Consider the following 19533-nt stretch of genomic DNA (forward strand, 5'->3'; position numbering starts at 1 on the left):
TCAGGGTCTTTTCCAATGAGTCAACTCTTCGCATGAGGTGGCCGAAGTACTGGAGTTTCAGCTTCAGCATCAGTCCTTCCAATGAACACCCAGGACTGATCTCCTTTAGGATGGACTGGTTGGATCTCCTTGCAGTCCAAGGGACTCTCAAGAGTCTTCTCCAACACCACAGTTCAAAAGCGTCGATTTTTCGGCACTCAGCTTTATTCACAGTCCAACTCTCACATCCATACATGACCACTGGAAAAACCATAGCCTTGACCAGATGGACCTTTGTTGGCAAAGTAATGTCTCTGCTTTTTAATATGCTGTCTAGGTTGGTCATAACTTTCCTTCCAAGGAGTAAGCATCTTTTAATTTCATGAAAATCTCAAAAAATTTACTTCTTGGAATAAAGAGTAATTCAAAGGCATATTTGGAGTTAACAGTGACGTATATCAAGATAAGTTATTTAGAAATATGGAATCTTGGTTAAAAAATAAAAATAATTAATGAAATATAAAAAACTATTAATAGATTCATAAATTACAACATATATGTCAATATATCATTAGATGCAGATGTTATGTTATTAATTTAATCATTTATTCTGTAATATTTACTGAGAGATAACTAGGTGCATGGTGCTAGAGATTCAACAATGAATAAAACAGATAGGTGAAAACATGAAAGTGTTATTTGCTCAGTGGTGTCCAACTTTCTGGGACCACTCGCACTGTAGCTTGCCAGATTCCTCCGTCCATGGAATTCTCTAGGCAAGAATACTGTAGCGGGTAGCTATTCCCTTCTCCAGGGGCTCTTCCTGACCAAGGGATCAAACTTGGGTCCCCTGCATTGCAGGCAGATTCTTTACCACTAGTGCCACCATTGAGCCAAAACAGATACATCCTTCTCTTATGTAATTTACTATTAGCAAAGAGGGTGTGGTCACACACACACACACACACACACACACACACACACACAAATCAGGTTGTAATGAATGCTGTTAAGTAAAATAAAGCAGAGAAAGGCAATCAGGAAAGGCCTTTGTGTTAAGGAGATGCTTGAATGAGATAAAGTAAGGGAGTGAGCCTTGTAGGTGTCTGGAGAATGATCATCCCAGGAGGAAGGGACAGAAAGTACAGAGAACCTGGGTTGAAGAGTGCCTGGCAGGTTTCAGGGTTAAGAGTGAAGTGAGTGAAGGAAGTGAGTTTTTAAGATTAGAGAAAGAACCAGATTTGTAGGCCAGGAGTTGGCAAATGGTAAACCTATAGATCAAATTCTACCCACTGCCATTTTTTTTTAACAAAGTTTTTTGGAACACAGACACATCCATTCTTTTATTCACACTGTCTATGGTTGTTTGCACCCTGCAATAGCAGAGTTTAGTTGCATGTTATGCTTATTTCCCACAAAATTTAAATATTTATTTACTGATCTTTACAGAAAATTTTGCTGGAATCTGATTTATGCCACTGTTAAGTTCTGGACTTTAATATGAATGGAGAATCCATGGACAGTTTCTGAACAGAAAAGTGATATTATCTGACTTGGTAATATAAAAGAAACATTATCGATGATATTTAGCAAATGGACTTTATTGAGACAAGAGGCAGAGAAAGGGAATATTTGGTAGATTTCATAATCTGCACAAAGTTATTTATGACTAGGTTGTACACCTTAGATTTATATAATATTGTAAAGCAACTATACCTCAATTTTAAAAGAGAGAAGACTAACTGGGATGAAGTTAAACATAAATTGCGATCAATATACAGTATTTGGGGAAAAATATAAATGTGCTTCAGAGAAGGCAATGGCACCCCACTCCAGTACTCTCGCCTGGAAAATCCCATGGACGGAGGAGCCTAGTAGGCTGTAGACCATGGGGTCGTGAAGAGTCGGATACGACTGAGCGATTTCACTTTCACCTTTCACTTTAATGCATTGGAGAAGGAAATGGAAACCCACTCCAGTGTTCTTGTCTGGAGAATCCCAGGGACGGTGGAGCCTGGTAGACTGCTGTCTATGGGGTCGCACAGAGTCGGACACGACTGAAGTGACTTAGCAGCAGCAGCATAAATGTGCTTGCCTAAGATATTTACTAGATGATTTTTGAGCAGCCCTCTGTGTGTGCCAAGCACTATTCTAAGCATTGGGAATAGTGTGGCAATGGAAACACACCAACTCCCTGCCCTCCTGAAGTCCTGATATGGACAGTTGACACCTAAGCAATAAGTTTTCGTTGAAGTGCTAGTGAGGGTTTCCTGAGCTCTCCCAATATAACACTACTGCCTCAACCTCTTGTGCTTGCAAATAATATTGTTAATTCTTCTACAGAGCATTTGTCATTCTTGATTAAGATTAATCTGTAGCAACATTTGTCTTTGCACATTCTAGGTCCTTCAAAATCCCTAGTCTTAGATGAAAACAAGAAGAAAACCTTAAGCATATTCTAAGTTCCTTATGGAAATGGGTTAGCCTACTGCCTGGATTTGGAATCATATTAGGAACTTAACATTTCACAACAGAATGTCAATTCAGCTGCCTGAGTGTCTGAAATGTAAAGCATATGGATCGTTTTATCAACAACACAAAATATTGGCATTCAGACACTCATTAAAAATGTCAATCATAAATTAACTGTTATGCCAAAAACTTGCTTGAGACATCTGATATTTGAAAGATAGGATCTAAAAGATATATGAAGCATCCATTTCTCTAGTCAGGCAATCAAGAAACTAAAGCTCCAATTTTCATTACATGACTTGAAGGAACATGGAATCTGCTCTTTCACTCATGCCATTATGCCTGTGCTTTCAGAGAATAAACTGTGATGGTTTAATTACTGTGTTCTTTCTTCACAAATATTTATAGGCTTATTTCCAACCATTATGCCAAATATAAATATAAAGGACATATGAAATGATAAACTTGCTTTTTTCATAACAAAAAAACATTTTAGTAAAGAGCTCTGCACTCAAACCAAACATGAGTTTAAATCACTTCCTATCTTACTCATAAGCTATATCCTTTGAAAATTATATTAACCTTCAAAACATCAATGTAGGGATTAATAACATGTGCCTGTTATAGAGTTCCCACAAGAACTTAAAAATGCTATTACAATAGCCTAGCACTGTATATGATGCCTAGTAGGTAGCTGTTATGATCATGATAGTTAAATTCTGATTATTAATAATAATGCTTTTTCAAAAAGTTTTATTTTGGGGTAATTGCAGATTAACATTTAGTTTTAAGAAACAAGTCAAAAAAAATTCCATGTAAACTTTATTCAGTTTCTCTCAATCTGGACATCTTGTTTTAACTGTAATATACACAAGCAGGAAATAGACATTGATACATCACTGACCTTATTCAGATTTCAGAATAAAGATAAGTTTTATCTATATTCATTTGTGTATGTTTAGCTCTATGTATATATTTGTGTGACAGTGACCATTTGTGTATATTTGTGTATGTTTAGCTCTATGTGTATACTTGTGTGACAATGACCATAGTCAAGATACAGGATAATTCCATTTTAAGGATTACTCTTGCTACTGTTTATAGTGAGAGCTCTGTCCTTCCCTCACCTTCTCTGTAATACCTGATTGTAACAGATAAGAACACTTACCTCTTCTCCATCTTTATAATCTGTTATTTAAAGGATATTTTATGAATATAATGATACATAATTTGGAGTTTTCCATAACAGCATACTTCTTTTATGATCCATCCAAAATTTCAGATATAAGGATAATCTTTACCTTTTTAAGACTGAGTAGTAATTCATGGAATAGAGCAACTATAGTACTATATTTAACTTCTCATCCACTGAAATAATTCAGTTGTGTCCAAATTTGGATCATTAAAAGTAAAGCTGCAACAAATATTTGTCTACAGATTTTGATTGAATATAAATTTTCATTTCCAAGAGTGTAACTGCTTAATCTTATGGTAAACAAATGTTTAGTTTTTAAATTAATTGTCATATTTTTTTTTTCCAGAATAGTCGTCCTATTTTTAATTCTCACCAATAATGTATGAGGGATTTAATTCCTGGACATCTTTGATGGCATATGATGTAATTGCTATGATTTATTTCAGCCATTCTTATTCAGTTCAGTTGCTCAGTCATGTCTGACTCTTTGCAACCCCAGAAACTGCAGCAACCAGGGCTACCTGTCCATCATCAGCTCCCAGAGCTTGCTCAGACTCATGTCCATCAAGACAGTGACGGCAGCCAAGTATCTCATCCTCTGTCATTCCCTTCTCTTCCTGCCTTCAATCTTTCCCAGTATCACGATCTTTTCTAATGAGTCATTTCTTCACATCAGGTAGCCAAAGCATTGGAGATTCAACTTTAGCATCAGTCCTTACAATGAATATTCAGGATTAATATCCTTTAGGATAAGGGGCTCTCAAGAGGTTTCTACAGCACCACAGTTCAAAAGCATCAATTCTTTGGCACTCAGCCTTCTTTATGGTCCAACTCTCACATCCATACATGACTACTGGAAAAACCATAGCTTTGACTAGATGGATCTTTGTTGGCAAAGTAATGTCTCTGCTTGTTAATACACTGTCTATGTTGGTCATAGCTTTTCTATCAAGGAGCAAGCATCTTAATTTCATGGCTGCAGTCAACACCTTCAGGGATTTTGGAGCCTCCCAAAATAAAGTCTGTCACTGTTTCCATTATTTCCCCATTTATTTGCCATGAAGTGATGAGACTGAATGCCATGAGCTTCGTTTTTTGAATGTTGAGTTTTAAGCTAGCTTTTTCACTCTCCTCTTTCACTTTTATCAAGAGGCTCTTGAGTTCCTCTTCACTTTCTGCCATTAGGGTGGTGTCAGCAGCATATCTGAGGTTAGTGATATTTCTGCTGGCAATCTTGATTCCAGTTTGTGTTTCATTCAGTATGGCATTTCACATGATGTACTCTGCATATAAGTTAATAAACAGGGTGACAATATACCAGTCCATTTTTCCATGTCTAGTTCTCTGTTGCTTCTTGACCTACATACACATTTCTTATGAGGCAGGTAAGGTGGTCCTGTATTCCCATCTCTTTAAGAATTTTCCATAGTTTGTTGTGATCCACATAGTCAAAGGCTTTGGCATAGTAAATGAAACATGAGTGGATGTTTTGCTGGAACTTTCTTGCCTTTTCTATGATCCAGTGGGTTTTGGCAATTTGATCTCTGGTTCCTCTGCCTTTTCTAAATCCAGCTTGAACTTCTGGAAGCCCTCAACTCACTTCCTGTTGAAACCTAGCTTGGAGAATTTTGAGCATTACTTTGCTAGCATGTGAGAGGAGTCCAATTGTGCTTCAGTCTGAGCATTCTTTGGCATTGCCTTTCTTTGGGATTAAAATGAAAACTGGCCTTTTCCAGTCCTGTGGCCACTGATGCATTTTTCAAATTTGCTGGCATATTGATTGCAGCACTTTCACAGCATCATCTTTTAGGGTTTGAAATAGCTCAACTGGAATTCCATCACCTCCACTAGCTTTTTATATAGTGTTGCTTCCTAAGGCCCACTTGACTTCGCATTCCAGGATGTCTTTCTCTAGTTGAGTGGTCACACCAATGTGGTTATTTGGGTCATTAAGATCTTTTTTGTATAATTCCTCTGTGTATTCTTGCCACCTCTCCTTAATATCTTCTGCTTCTGTTAAGTCCACACCATTTCTGACCTTTATTGTGCCCAATTTGAATTAAATGTTCTCTTTATCTCTCTAATTTTCTTGAAGAAATCTCTGTAGTCTTTCCCATTCTATTGTTTTCCTCAATTTCTTTGCATTGATCACTTAGAGAGGCTTTCTTATCTCTCCTTGCTATTCTTTGGAACTCTGCATTCAAATGCATATATCTTTCCTTTTCTCTTTTTCCTTTAGCTTTTCTTCTTTTCTCAGCTATTTTTATAAGGCCTCCTCAGACAGACATTTTGCCTCTTTGTGTTTCTTCATCTTGGGGATGGTTTTGATCACCACCTCCTGTACAGTGTCATGAACCTCTGTCCATAGTTCCTCAGGCAATCTGTCTACCAGATCTAATCCCTAGAATCTATTTGCACTTCCACTGTATAATTGTAAGGGATTTGATTTAGGTCATACCTGAATGGTCTAGTGGTTTTCTCTACTTTCTTCAATTTAAGTCTGAATTTTGCAATAAGTCATTCATGATCTGAGCTACAGTCAGTTCCCAGTCTTGTTTTTGCTGACTATATAGAGTCTGCAAAGAATGTAACCAATCTGATTTTGGTATTGACCATCTGGTAATGTTTATGTGTAGAGTCATCTCTTGTGTTGTTGGAAGAGGGTGTTCTTAATGGTGTGTAGTATATAATATTGTAGTTTTAATTTGTATTTTCCTTATGACTAACAAAATTGAATATATTTTCATGTACTTATCTGATACTGTTAAATAGTTAATAAGTAGCTATTTTTTTCTTCTGCCCATTTTCTAATTGGATCATTCACTTTCTCCCTAGAGACCTCTTTACATATTCTAGGTATAATTCTTATCTTAAGTATATGACTTGGAATATTTTTTTTCATTTGGAGCTTAATTTTTACCCTCTTTACAGAATCTTTTACAGAGAAGAGTTTGTTTGTTTGTTTTAAATGAGATCCAACTTTTAGATGATGTCCAACTTATCAGTTTTTCCTTTATTTTGAATTGTGTTTGTGGTAAAAAGTCTAAGAACTTGCCACATAGCCCTAGCTCCCAAAGAATTCTTTAATTATTTTTCTAAAAATTCTAGTTTTAGTGTTGTATGTAAATTGATAATTCATTTTGAGTTAAGTTTTGTATTACAGTATGATTTTTTTTTGCCTTTTTTTTTTTTTTTTTTTGGCTTGTAAATATCCAATTTCTCCATCACTGAAAAAATAGTTTAGTTTGTCTGTTGAATTGCTTTTTCATTTCTTTGGTTTCAGACACTTATTTGTGGGTCTGTGTCTCAGTTCTCTATTCTGCTTTGTTAATTTATGTGATTCTCCTCCACCAACGCCCTGCTATCTTCAGTCACTAGCTAATGAGTCCTAATACCAGACAGAGTGATTCCTTACACTTCATTCCCACTTATCAAAACTTATTTTTTTTAGATTTTTCTAGGCCTTGATTCATCCCATATAAATTTTAAGATAAGCTTGTCTAGGCTGTAAAATAATTTGTTGGGGTTTTTATGCAACTTACATTAAAGCACTGGGCTAATTTGAAGAAAATTGACATCTTTTCATGTTGAGTCTTCACCACAAATATAGTGTGTCTTTACATTTACTTAGGTCCTGATTTCTTTAATCAGGATTTTATTACTTTCAATATACAAATTCAGGAGATGTTGTTTATCGAAGTGTTTCATTTTCCTTAAAGCAGCTAAGGAATTTTGTTTTTCTTTTTTTCTTTAAGAATCAATGTTGTTAAGGTGAACATACAACCCAAGGCAACTCACAAAGTTGATACAACCCCTATCAAATTACCAGTGGTAATTTTTCAAAGAATAGAGGAAAAAATATTTACATTTGTATGGAAATACAAAAGCCATTGAATAGCCATAGTAATCTTGAGAAAGAAAAACAGAGCTGGAGGAATCAGGATCCCTGACTTCAGACTATACTACAAATCTACAGTCATCAAAACAGAATGGTACTGGCATAAACACAAAGATCAATGCAACAGAATAGAAACCTCAGAAGCCCACTCACTTATGGTCAGTTAATCTATGAGGAAGGAGGCAAGAATATACAGTGAAGAAAAGACAATGTCTTCAAAAAATGGTGTTCAGAAAACTGGACAGGATGGGCTTCCTTGATAGCTCAGTTGTTAAAGAATCCACCTACAATGCAGGAGACCGTATTTTGATTCCTGGGTCAGGAAGATCCACTGCAGAAGGGATGGTCTACCCACTCCAGTATTCTTGGGCTTCCCCTGTGGCTCAGCTGGTAAAGAATCTGCCTGCAATGTGGAAGACCTGGGCTTGATTCCTGGGTTGGGAAGATCCCCTAGAGAAGGGGAGGACTACCCATTCTAATATTCTGGCTTAGAGAATTCCATGAACTGTATAGTCCATGGGGTTGCAAAGAGTCAGCATGACTGAGTGACTTTCACTTTCACATGTAAAAGAATGAAATTAAAGCATTCTCTATCATATACAAATATAAACTTAAAATGGATTAAAGACCTATGTAAGATCAGACACTGTAAAACTCCTACAGGAAAACATTGGCAGAAGACCTCTGGCATAAATTGCAGTGATATCTTTTTTGGATCCATCTCCTAGAGTAATGGAAATAAATACAAAAATAAACAAATGGTACCTGATTAGGCTTAAAAGCTTTTTCATGGCAAAGGAAACCATAAAGAAAATGAAAAGACAAACTTAAGAATGGGAGAAAATATTTGCAAGTAATGTGACCTAATGAGATTAATTTCCAAAATATACAAACAGCTCATATAGCTCAATATCAAGAAACAATCAATCAAAAAATGGTCAGAAGATCTAAATAGGCATTTTTCCAAAAATCCATGGCTAATTCATTTCAATGTATGATGAAAACCACTGCAATGATGTAAAGTAATTAGCCTCCAACTAATAAAAATAAATGGAAAAAAAAAAGTAAAAAAAAAAAAATAAATAAATAAATAAAAAGAAGGCATAGAGATGGCTAACATGTATATGAAAGAAGGCCCAGCTTTGCTAATAATTAGAGAAATGCAAGTAAAAACTGGTCAGAATGGCCATCATCAAAAAGTCTGTAAGTAATAAATGCTAGACAGGATGTGGAGAAAAAAGAACCCTCCTACACTGTCAACAAGAATGTAAATTGGTATAGCTAGTATGGAGAATGGTATGGAAAGTGAAAAGTGAAAGTGAAAATTCGCTCAGTCGTGTCCGACTCTTTGCAACCCCATGGACAATACAGTCCATGGAATTTTCTAGGCCAGAATACTGGAATGGGTTGCCATTCCCTTCTCCAGAAGATCTTCCCAACCCAGGGATCGAACCCAGGTCTCCTGCATTGCAGGCGGATTCTTTACCAGCTGAGCCGCAAGGGAAGTTCCCAAGGGAATGGCATGGAGGTTCCTTAAGAACTATAAGTAGAGTTACCATATGATCTAATAGTCATGTATGTGTATGTAGATATGTATATACATATGCATACATACATATATATGTATATACATATGCATGTATATATATACTTTTTCAAATTATTTTCCATTATAGGTTCAGGATATTGAATATAGTTCAATGTGCCATACAGTAGGTCTCCATTGTTTACCAATTTTAATATAGTACATGTATATGTTATCCCAAACTTAATGTATCTCTCTCCAACACTGCTATTCCCTTTGGCAGCTATAAGTTCCATTTATGTGTATGATTTTTAATTAAGTTGAGGAAGTGTACTGGTTTACTAGGGCTACAACAGTAAAGTACCACAACTGGGTGCTTGAAACCATGGAAATTTATTTCCTTACAATTCTGGAGACTAGAGATCTAAGAACAAAATGGTGTTAGAGTTGCTTTCTTCTGAGGCCTCTCTCCTTAACTTGTAGATGGCTCTCTTCTCCTTGTTTCTACATGGTCTCTCCTCTGTGTGTATTTGTGTCCTAATCTCTTTTTTGTAAGTCACCAGTTATATTGGATTAGAACCCACTACAATGACTTAATTTAACCTTAATTATCAAGTGGGCCTTAGGAAGCATCACTACAAACAAAGCTAGTGGAGGTGATGGAATTCCAGTTGAGCTCTTTGAAATCCTGAAAGATGATGCTGTGAAAGTGCTGCACTCAATATGCCAGCAAATTTGGAAAACTCAGCAGTGGCCACAGGACTGGAAAAGGTCAATTTTCATTTCAATCCCAAAGAAAGGCAATGCCAAAGAATGCTTAAACTACTGCACAATTGCACTCATCTCACATGCTAGTAAAGTAATGCTCAAAATTCTCCAAGCCAGCCTTCAACAGTATGTGATCTGTGAGCTTCCAGATGTTCAAGCTGGCTTTAGAAAAGGCAGAGGAACCGGAGATCAAATTGCCAACATAGCTGGATCATCAAAAATATGAGAGAGTTCCAGGAAAGCATCTACTTCTGCTGTATTGACTATGCCAAAGCCTTTGACTGTGTGGATCAGAACAAACTGTGGAAAATTCTATGGGAATACAAGACCACATGACCTGCCTCCTGAGAAATCTGTGTGTATATCAGGAAGCAACAGTTAGGACTGGACATGGAACAACAGACTGGTTCCAAATTGGGAAAAGAGTATGTCAAGGTTGTATATTGTCACCATGCTTATTTAACTTATATGCCAAGTATATCATGAGAAATGCCAGGCTGGATGAAGCACAAGCTGGAATCAAGATTTCTGAGAGAAATATCAATAACCTAAGATATGCAGATGACACCACCCTTATGGCAGAAAGTGAAGAACTAAAGAGCCTCTTGATGAAAGTGAAAGAGGAGAGTGAAAAAGTTGGCTTAAAGCTCAACATTCATAAAACTCAGATCATGGCATCTGGTCCTATCTCTTCAAATAGATGGGGAAACAGTGGAAACAGTGACAGAGTTTATTTTGGGGGGCTCCAAAATCCCTGCAGATGGTGACTGCAGCCATGAAATTAAAAGACACTTGCTCCTTGGAAGAAAAGTTATGCCCAACCTAGACAGCATATTAAAAAGCAGAGACATTACTTTGCCAACAAAGGTCCATCTAGACAAGGCTATGGTTTTTCCAGTAGTCATGTATGGATGTGAGAGTTGGACTATAAAGAAAGCTGAGCACAGAGGAATTGATGCTTTTGAACTGTGGTGTTGGAGACGACTCTTGAGAGTTCCTTGGACACAAGGAGATCCAACCAGTCTATCCTAAAGGAAATCAGTCCTGAACATTCATTGGAAGGACTGATGCTGAAGCTGAAGCTCCAATACTTTGGCCACCTGATGTGAAGAACTGACTCATTGGAAAAGACCCTGATGCTGGGAAAGATTGAAGGTGGGAGTCTGAAGGGGATGACGGAGGATGAGATGGTTGGATGGCATCACCAACTCAATGGACTTGAGTTTGAGTAAACTTCAGGTTTTGGTGATGGACAGGTATGCCTGTGTGCTGCAGTCCATGGAGTCACAAAGAACTGGACAAGACTGAGCGACTGAACTGAACTGAAATAATCATTTCAAAGACCCTATCGCCAATTAGTCATTAGAGATACTTAGGTTAGGATTTCAACATAACAATTTGAAGGGTTGGTAGAGAGACACAGTAAGCCGATAACAGGAATTTCCTGTCTATTTCTTGTTTGCTATGAGTTTTTATCACAAAAAAATGAATGTTGAGTTTTGTCAAGTCTTTTCTGTATCAGTTGATAGAATTGCATAAATTTTTTTCAGAAGTTGGTGTGGTGGATTAAACGAACTATTTCAATGAATTTTTTTTTAAAATCTTGAGCCAACCTTGCATACCTGGAACAAAGCCACTTTGGTCTTAACATATAATTATTTTCATACATTGCCAGGTTCAATTTGTTAATACTTTATTGAAATTTTTACACCTAGGTTAATGAGAGATATTAGTCTATATTTTTATTTTTTTCTTGTCTACTTTGGGTATCAAGGTAAGAGTACACTCACAATGAATTTGGAAGTGCTCTCCATCTTCTCTTTACTAGAAATTGTTGCACAAAATTGTGTTATTTATTTAATAGAATTCTCCAGTGAAATCATCTAGGCCTAAAGATTTCTTTGGGGGAAACTTTTAAATTAAATATTTAATTTCTTAAGTCATTATAGGACTATTCAGATTTTCTATTTTATCTTTCTGAGTTTTAGTAGTTTGTCATCCTGGGATCGTTTTTTCTAAATTGTATAACTTATGAATCTAAAGTTATTGACAGTAATCTTTTACTATCCTTTTGATACTGGCAGGGCCCAAAGTGAATATTCCTGATTTTATTCCTAATACTAGTAATTTCAGTCTTTTCTCTTTTTATCTATGTCTATTTCCTGAGGCTTTTCATTTTGTTGATTTTTTAAACTACCTCTGGTTTTAGAGTCATTGGTTTTTTTTATTGCTTCAATAAAATTGAAAATTTTATTGATTTTACCTTAATCTCTAATATTTCCTTTTCTCTAATGTTTCCTTTCTTTGGCTTGCTTTTTGTTTCAGTTCAGTTCAGTCCTGTTCAGTCGCTCAGTCGTGTCCGGCTCTTTCCAACCCCATGAACTGCAGCATGCCAGGCCTCCCTGTCCATCACCAACTCCTGGAGTCTACTCAAACCCATGTCCATTGAGTCAGTGATGCCATCCAACCACCTCATCCTCTGTTGTCCCCTTCTTCTCCTGCCCTTAATCTTTCCCAGCATCAGGGTCTTTTCCAATGAGTCAGCTCTTCACATCAGGTGGCCAAAGTACTGGAGTTTCAGCTTCAGCATCAGTCCTTCCAATGAACACCCAGGACTGGTCTCCTTTAGGATGAACTGGTTGGACCTCCTTGCAGTCCAAGGGACTCTCAAGAGTCTTCTTCAACTCTTCAGTTCAAAAGCATCAATTCTTCGGTGCTCAGCTTTCTTTATAGTCCAACTCTCACATCCATACATGACCACTGGAAAAACCATAGCCTTGACTAGATGGACCTTTGTTGGCAAAGTAATGTCTCTGCTTTTTAGTATGCTTTGTGTTTATTTTTTGTTAAAACTTTTTTTTTTCTTGAATGGAGAATATAGGTCTTTGATTTGAGACCTTTCCTTTTTTCTAATGTAAGATTTTGGTGCTGTAAATTTCCCTCTTTTCATGGTTAGTTGAATTATGAATATTTTTATATCTTACATTTTCATCTTTATTTGTCTCTACATGTTTTTTTAAAACTTCCTTTTGACAGTTGCCCTTAGACCTGTGAATTAATTAGAAGTGTGCTGTTCATTGTCATGTGTTTGGAGATTTCCTTTTGTCCTTTAGTTATTGATTTTCTACTTTGATTCCATTATAGTCAGAGAACATAATCTATTAGCATACTTTTAATTCTTAGGCTTTTTAAGATTTGTTTTCTCGCCCATGCTATGGTCTATCTTGGTAAATATTTTCTTGAACCCCAGTGTAATAGTTAAGACAGTTTTTTGTTAACTTTAGCCAAAGTAACTAGAAACATGTTCTTTATGTAACATAATAAGACACCAAAAAAGAGACTCTTATCCTTTGTGCAAAGAATTTTATATAATAAGTATGTAGCTTGTTCATTCATAAACTAATAAAATTAGTGGTGTAAGTGTGTTATTTATATGTGTGCATATATTGAGGAGCTATTGAACAAGAAAGGGCTACTTACATATAGAAGATGATAGACAAACTTGCAGTGATATTACCTAACAAATTCTTCTATCTAAGTTATCAGTAAACTCCTTGGCTATAAATGACAAGAGATAAGTGAAAGATAAAATAACTTTGGTTATAATCTGAGTCTCTTATCTTTTTTTCCTCTGAAATTGTATGTATGTATTAGTACCAGGTATTAGTTCTAGACAGTCATCACTTCTAGGCTGAATCTTTTACAAATTCTGTGTTTTATGTTTGTTTTTTACTTCAATTTTATTTCACTTTTAAATGTCTGATTTATTCTACAGATTATCAGTTACATCTTCACAAACCTGAAAACGCAGAAGGTGATTTATATTGGTGATTATGGTGATCACGTAGAAGTCCCCAAAGCCACATCAGTTCATCTTGATTTATTAGAGACAAAAAATATGACTGAATGGGGTAGAATCAGATCAGCATCAGGACCAACATGTCCTATTCATTTATAACCAGGAACTGAGTGTCTATGTGTGTGTGCATGTGCCACCATCTTCATAGTTTAAAGACTTTGTTTAAAGGAGTGATACGTATCTGCACAACAATCCTTCATCCCCCTCTTCCCTTCAGTATGTGTGGACCTTCTAGGTTCTACAGAACACTTTCCATGGAGTGATCTGAGACTATGCGACCCTATATTTGCCTTTTGGTGTTCAGTCAGCAGATAACCTATATATTTGAGATGCTCAATAAATACTTGATCATTATGGTGTGTGTTCGAAGTCACTTCATTCATGTCCGACTCTTTGCAACCCTATGAATTATAGTCCACCAGGCTCCTCTGTTCATGGGATTCTCCAGGCAACAATACTGGAGTGGGTTGTCATACTCTCCTCCAGGGGATCATCAGGACCCAGGAATTGAACTCTTGCCTCCAGCATCTTCCTGCATTGGCAGGTGGGTTCTTTACCAATAGCGCCACCTGGAAAGCCCTGATAATTATAGTAGTTGAAGTTTTATATCTATACCTATATTTGTATCTATATCTATATCAGGCTCAGGGTGGGAGACTTGTGTGGTGACACTTCTAAGAACACTGTGGCTTAGGTCAAAATCCCTGTGACTATGGAAATTTGAAATAAAATTAGCTCGTGTCTAATACTTCTTATGGGATTCCCTGGTGGTTCAGTGTAAAAAAAAATTCTGCCTGCAGTGCAGGAGATGCAGGTTCCATTCCTGGGTCAGGAAGATCCGCTAGAGAAAGAAATGACAACCTAGCCCAGTATTCTTGCCTGGAAAATGCCCTGGACAGAGGAACCTGGTGGGCTACAGTCCATGGCATTGCAAAAGAGTTGGACATGACTGAGCGACTAAAACAAGAACACATACTTCTTATAGAGTTTAAAGTGCCATATTAAAAGTTTTTGATAATTAGAATAAAACATAAAATTACAGTATGGTTTGTGGGACCATACAGCGTCAGCTCCCTGTGAATAGTCACTAATAATCAACAAGGAAGGGAATGAATCTTGATCTTGGTTAGTTAACTCAACATCAGAAAATAAATTTCAAATTTCCTCTGAACACCCATTGTTGACTCAGTAAGTTTTGGTCACTGGTTCTGTATAAGATGTGAGTGTGAACATGGTTGTATTAGCTAGCTCTTGTCACACAAGAAATGACCCACCCCTAAAATTAGTGGCTTAAAACAATGAACACTTGTTATTTCAGCTTTGTGAGTAAGACATCAGGGTGTAACTTATCTGGATCCTATACTTCAGGGTCTCCCAGGAGACTGCAGTTGTGGTGTAGACTGGGGCTGTGGTCACATCTGAAGCTGTGACTGGGAGAAGAATTGTTTCCAAGTTCATGAGCGTGAATACTGACAGGATTTGATTCTTCACCAGCTGTTGGTTGAAGGTCCACCTTAATTCCTTATCATGAAGATTTTTTATAGCACAGATAAAAACATGGCAGGCAGCTGGATTCCCTCTGAGTGAATGAGCAAAAGAGCAAGCAAGGTCACTCAAGACTGAAGTCACTCTCTTTTTATAACCCAATCTTGAAAATACCGTTCCATCAATTTTACTTCATTCTATTCAATCCCTAGGTCTAGGTCACACTCAAGAGGAGAGGGTTATGAAAGGGCATGATAAAAACTAGGCAGAGATTATTGGGGGTTGCACTATATATCATGTCAGTCATGATATAAGCAAATTATTTTCTTTAAAAATCCAATTTGATTTTTTTTTCATATTTGTAATTAAAGAAAATTTCATATAAATGATCAGGAGAACAGACATACCCTGAGTATAATCCTGTTTTGGTGATATGAGTAGCTGTGTGGTAGGTGGGAAACTAACCATATGAAAGATTAATAAATTTAAATGCCACAGAGGCACACTGTCTCACCTTCAAAATAGCCATTTAAGTTAAATATTTTTAAATGTCAACATATTCTCCCAACATTTAAGACTATATTTATAATTCAACAGAAACATCTTGAAATTTCTGACTTTTTAATTGATTTTTTCAATATTGGAATAAAAGATATCTGGTGACCATGTTTCATCTTTATACCAAACTATTGCATGAAGAGAAGACAACATTAGACCAAAAAAAGATTAAATAGCTTTGCATAAAATGATAGGGAACTATTTCATTATTAAAGAAATGCATTTATACACTTTAGAAAATCAAGGTGGTATTTTGTTTTTAATTTTTATTTTGCTATTGTTTGCTATTAGTTTTTTAAGTATAACATTTTACCTCTGAAAAGGTCCCTGTTCTTAATTTATTTAATTAAAATGTCAATTTATTCTAATCAAAATAATTTGTTCACCATGTCCACTAAGGTAGAATATAACCATAATTACAAATATCAGGTGATTTTGATACCATCTTTCTTTCTGACTTCAGGTTTTCTAATCCAATATTACATCGTATTGATTTTTTCAGTAAAATCTCTTATTGTTGTTGTATGCAATATTGAACCACTGAATCCCTTTCTTGCTGTGAAATTAGACGTGTAACCATTGTCTCATAATGAATATGCTGCCTAACAATGGACTCCTTTATAAACACAACAATAACATTTTGAATTTCATCATTATGAAAGATTAGAAATGTACAATTTAATTCCCAGGGTTTTAGCATTAATACAATACTAGCTAAAATATTTACATTTCAGTGCCAGTTTAATTAAGCATATTCATTGTCTTGAATCAAAACATAATTTGCACTGGGTTTAAATATTTCAGCATTATGTTTGTACAGAGTTTGAACACTGTCACAGGGGGTCTGGAGAGTTAGTTTTAAACTCCAGCAAATGAGTCATTTTAAGCTAACCCAGTCTTCTTGGTGCATTGCAACACAGCTTTACATTTCGTGACAAATTGAATTCCAGCCAGGTGTCATTCTTTAGAATCCCCAAGGTTTATCTCTGCCCTTTCTGCTCTGACATATGCTTTTGACATACCCAGAAAATTGTGCAATAGAAACCTGTGGAGTGGTAATACTCTCTACAGCAGGGGTCAGTTGTAAAGAACCATTAATGAGACCTCCCATAAACAAACAGTTCTGAGCAGTGACTGTGGTAGAGGAAACAAAAAGAGATACGATCTATTACTATATATTGCATATAGTACAAGATTCTTTTATAACCCATTTTTAAGAATGTTTTACAGAAAACAAACTGGTTTTTCTGTCCATCTCTCCAATGGGGAAATTATTTGACCTTGTTTAAATTGTTATTTTTCCTTTCAGTTTGAGAAATACTAAATATTCACTTTTATTGATGTTTCACAATGGGTGTGTCATCTACTGTCTGTCTTCATTAAAAATGCATACCAGTCTTTGAAGACATGTACCAGAGTCCTTGAACTGAAATCAATTAATATTTAAATAACCTGCAATAAACTGTTCCTAGTGGACCCCACCCTGTAGGTTATTCTGGAGTGAAAATAATGAAGAACAGAAAAGCGACTACCTACCTACAATAAATAAAAACTATCAAGTAAAAATGAAGTTGGACTTTCAGCTCATACATTCTTAAAGTGAAATCTGCTGGAAATGTAACATTGTGTTTCAAGAGAAGCCCTTTAGTCATAGTATTTACATTAATTCACAAGAAATGGGTAGGATATCCTGGTACATGAAGCAGGAATCAAGGCTATGAGTAGATGACCTGGATAACAATTTAGTGGTTATCTATTAACTAATTTGTTTAGATATGATATTTGATGGTTATTTTTCATTTGTATATTTGTTGACATTTAATGTTTTATTTCTTTATGTCATATGTAACTACCCTCCAAATAATTCATTAATATACAAAACTTTATAATTAGTTCAAACCCAACAAGTGAAAAAGTAGAAAAGTTTGCAAAACTTTAGCATGTTGCAATATGCTTCAAATTTCTTGACCTTGACATAATTTTTCTCAACTTTGCTGGTTATAGATAATGCACACTTAGATTTTTTTAAACTCAGCATACCATATATGAAGATATAATTAAAGTTATTACATTAAATTTAAAACTAATTAGGAAAAAGTGCCTCTTCAGATTTTTATAAAATATGCTTAATAATATTGTAAAGTTGTGCAGATGTATGATCTGTTTGTTTCACTGACCCAAAATATGAATAAATCGGCAAAGTAGAGTGACATGAGATAAAGGGTTAGTGTGTAAGTCACCACATAATGAAATACTGACTTATGGAGTAAAACTACCCAAAGACTCTTGCACTGTTTCTTATTGCCACTTCACAAGTCTCCTGGACTATTCTAACATGCCTTTCTGTCCAGTCTTAACTCCAGTTCAAGGACTCTGAATGAAAGAATTTTTATTTGCAGATCTTCCTCGCCTTTCCCCATTCTAATTCTAAGATAATAAAGCCTTAGGGGATATATTAAATGTGACCAAGTAGTGTGTGCGCGTGTGTGTGTGTGCGCGCGCGCGCGCGCGCGTGTGTGTGTGTGATGACATCATACCAACTGCATTGTCGATGATTTACATACAGTAACAGTACCTTAGAAATTTACCCTTTGGGAAAAAAATCATTATTGTTTGTAACTTTTATAATTGCTCAATAGATAAATCAATATTCCTTATTTTGATTAGATGAGTTTTGAATAGATTTGACTCTCAAATACTCCTTTTGTTAATTTTTCTGTAGCTTTGATATGCTAGGTGATGTGCCATGGAAAGAGTCCAACATGGATGAAAACCAGCTCCTGCCTTCAGTGGGCTGTTATTTCCATAGGGAGGGAAAGACATGTGCATAATTCTGTCAATATTGGTATCCTTGTCTCTCTTCTCCTTACAGTTTTCTAAGTATCTTTCTGGAGTTTTAAAATAAACATCATGAATAAACTTGCAAAAGCATCAAACCTAAAAAGTGTTAAAAGGTAAAGATTAGGTGGATGCAGTCTGAAACCATTTTGTAAACTACTGGCTTCCCAAAATCTTTTTTCCTATTTCAAGAAATAACATATTAGGTTGAACAAAAAGTTCCTTTAGGTTTTTCCATAAGCTGTTACTGGGAATCCCAATCAAATTTTGGCTAACCCAATACATCACCATATCAGATAATATGTCCAGTCTGATGGTTTAGTTTACATATATTATGTAATAATTACCAAAAAGATCTAGTTAATATATATCATCTCATATAGAAACAATAAAAAAAATTATCTTTGTTATGAGAACTCTTAGGATCTACTCTCTTAATAACTCCCTTGTATACCATATGCAGTGTTAACTGTGGTCATCATGTTCAGTATTTCTCATACTTATTTTATCTTAAAACAAAGAAGATTGTACCTTTCAACCACCTTCCTCCAATTTTCCCTCCCACCCCCTACTTATGGTGACCACAGATCTGATCTCTTTTTCTATAATTTGAAAGTTTTATTTTTGGATTTCACGCGTAAGTGAGATCATGAAATATTTGTCTTTCTGAGTCTGACTTATTTCACTTACCACAATCACAATACCTTCATGGTCCATTGATTTTGTCACTAATGATAGATTTTCCTGTTTCTTTCTTTTTTCTTTATGTCTGAATAATATTTCATTGTATATATATATATATATATATATATATATATATATATATACTGAGTCTTCTTTATCCATTCATCAATCAGTGGATATTTAGATTGTTTCTATGTCTTCACTATTTTAAACAATGCTACTATGAATATGGGGTCAGTTCAGTTCAGGTCAGTCACTTAGGCGTGTCCGAC

Source organism: Odocoileus virginianus, chromosome 12, assembly GCF_023699985.2.
Source record: "Odocoileus virginianus isolate 20LAN1187 ecotype Illinois chromosome 12, Ovbor_1.2, whole genome shotgun sequence".
NCBI classification, from domain to species: Eukaryota; Metazoa; Chordata; class Mammalia; order Artiodactyla; family Cervidae; genus Odocoileus; species Odocoileus virginianus.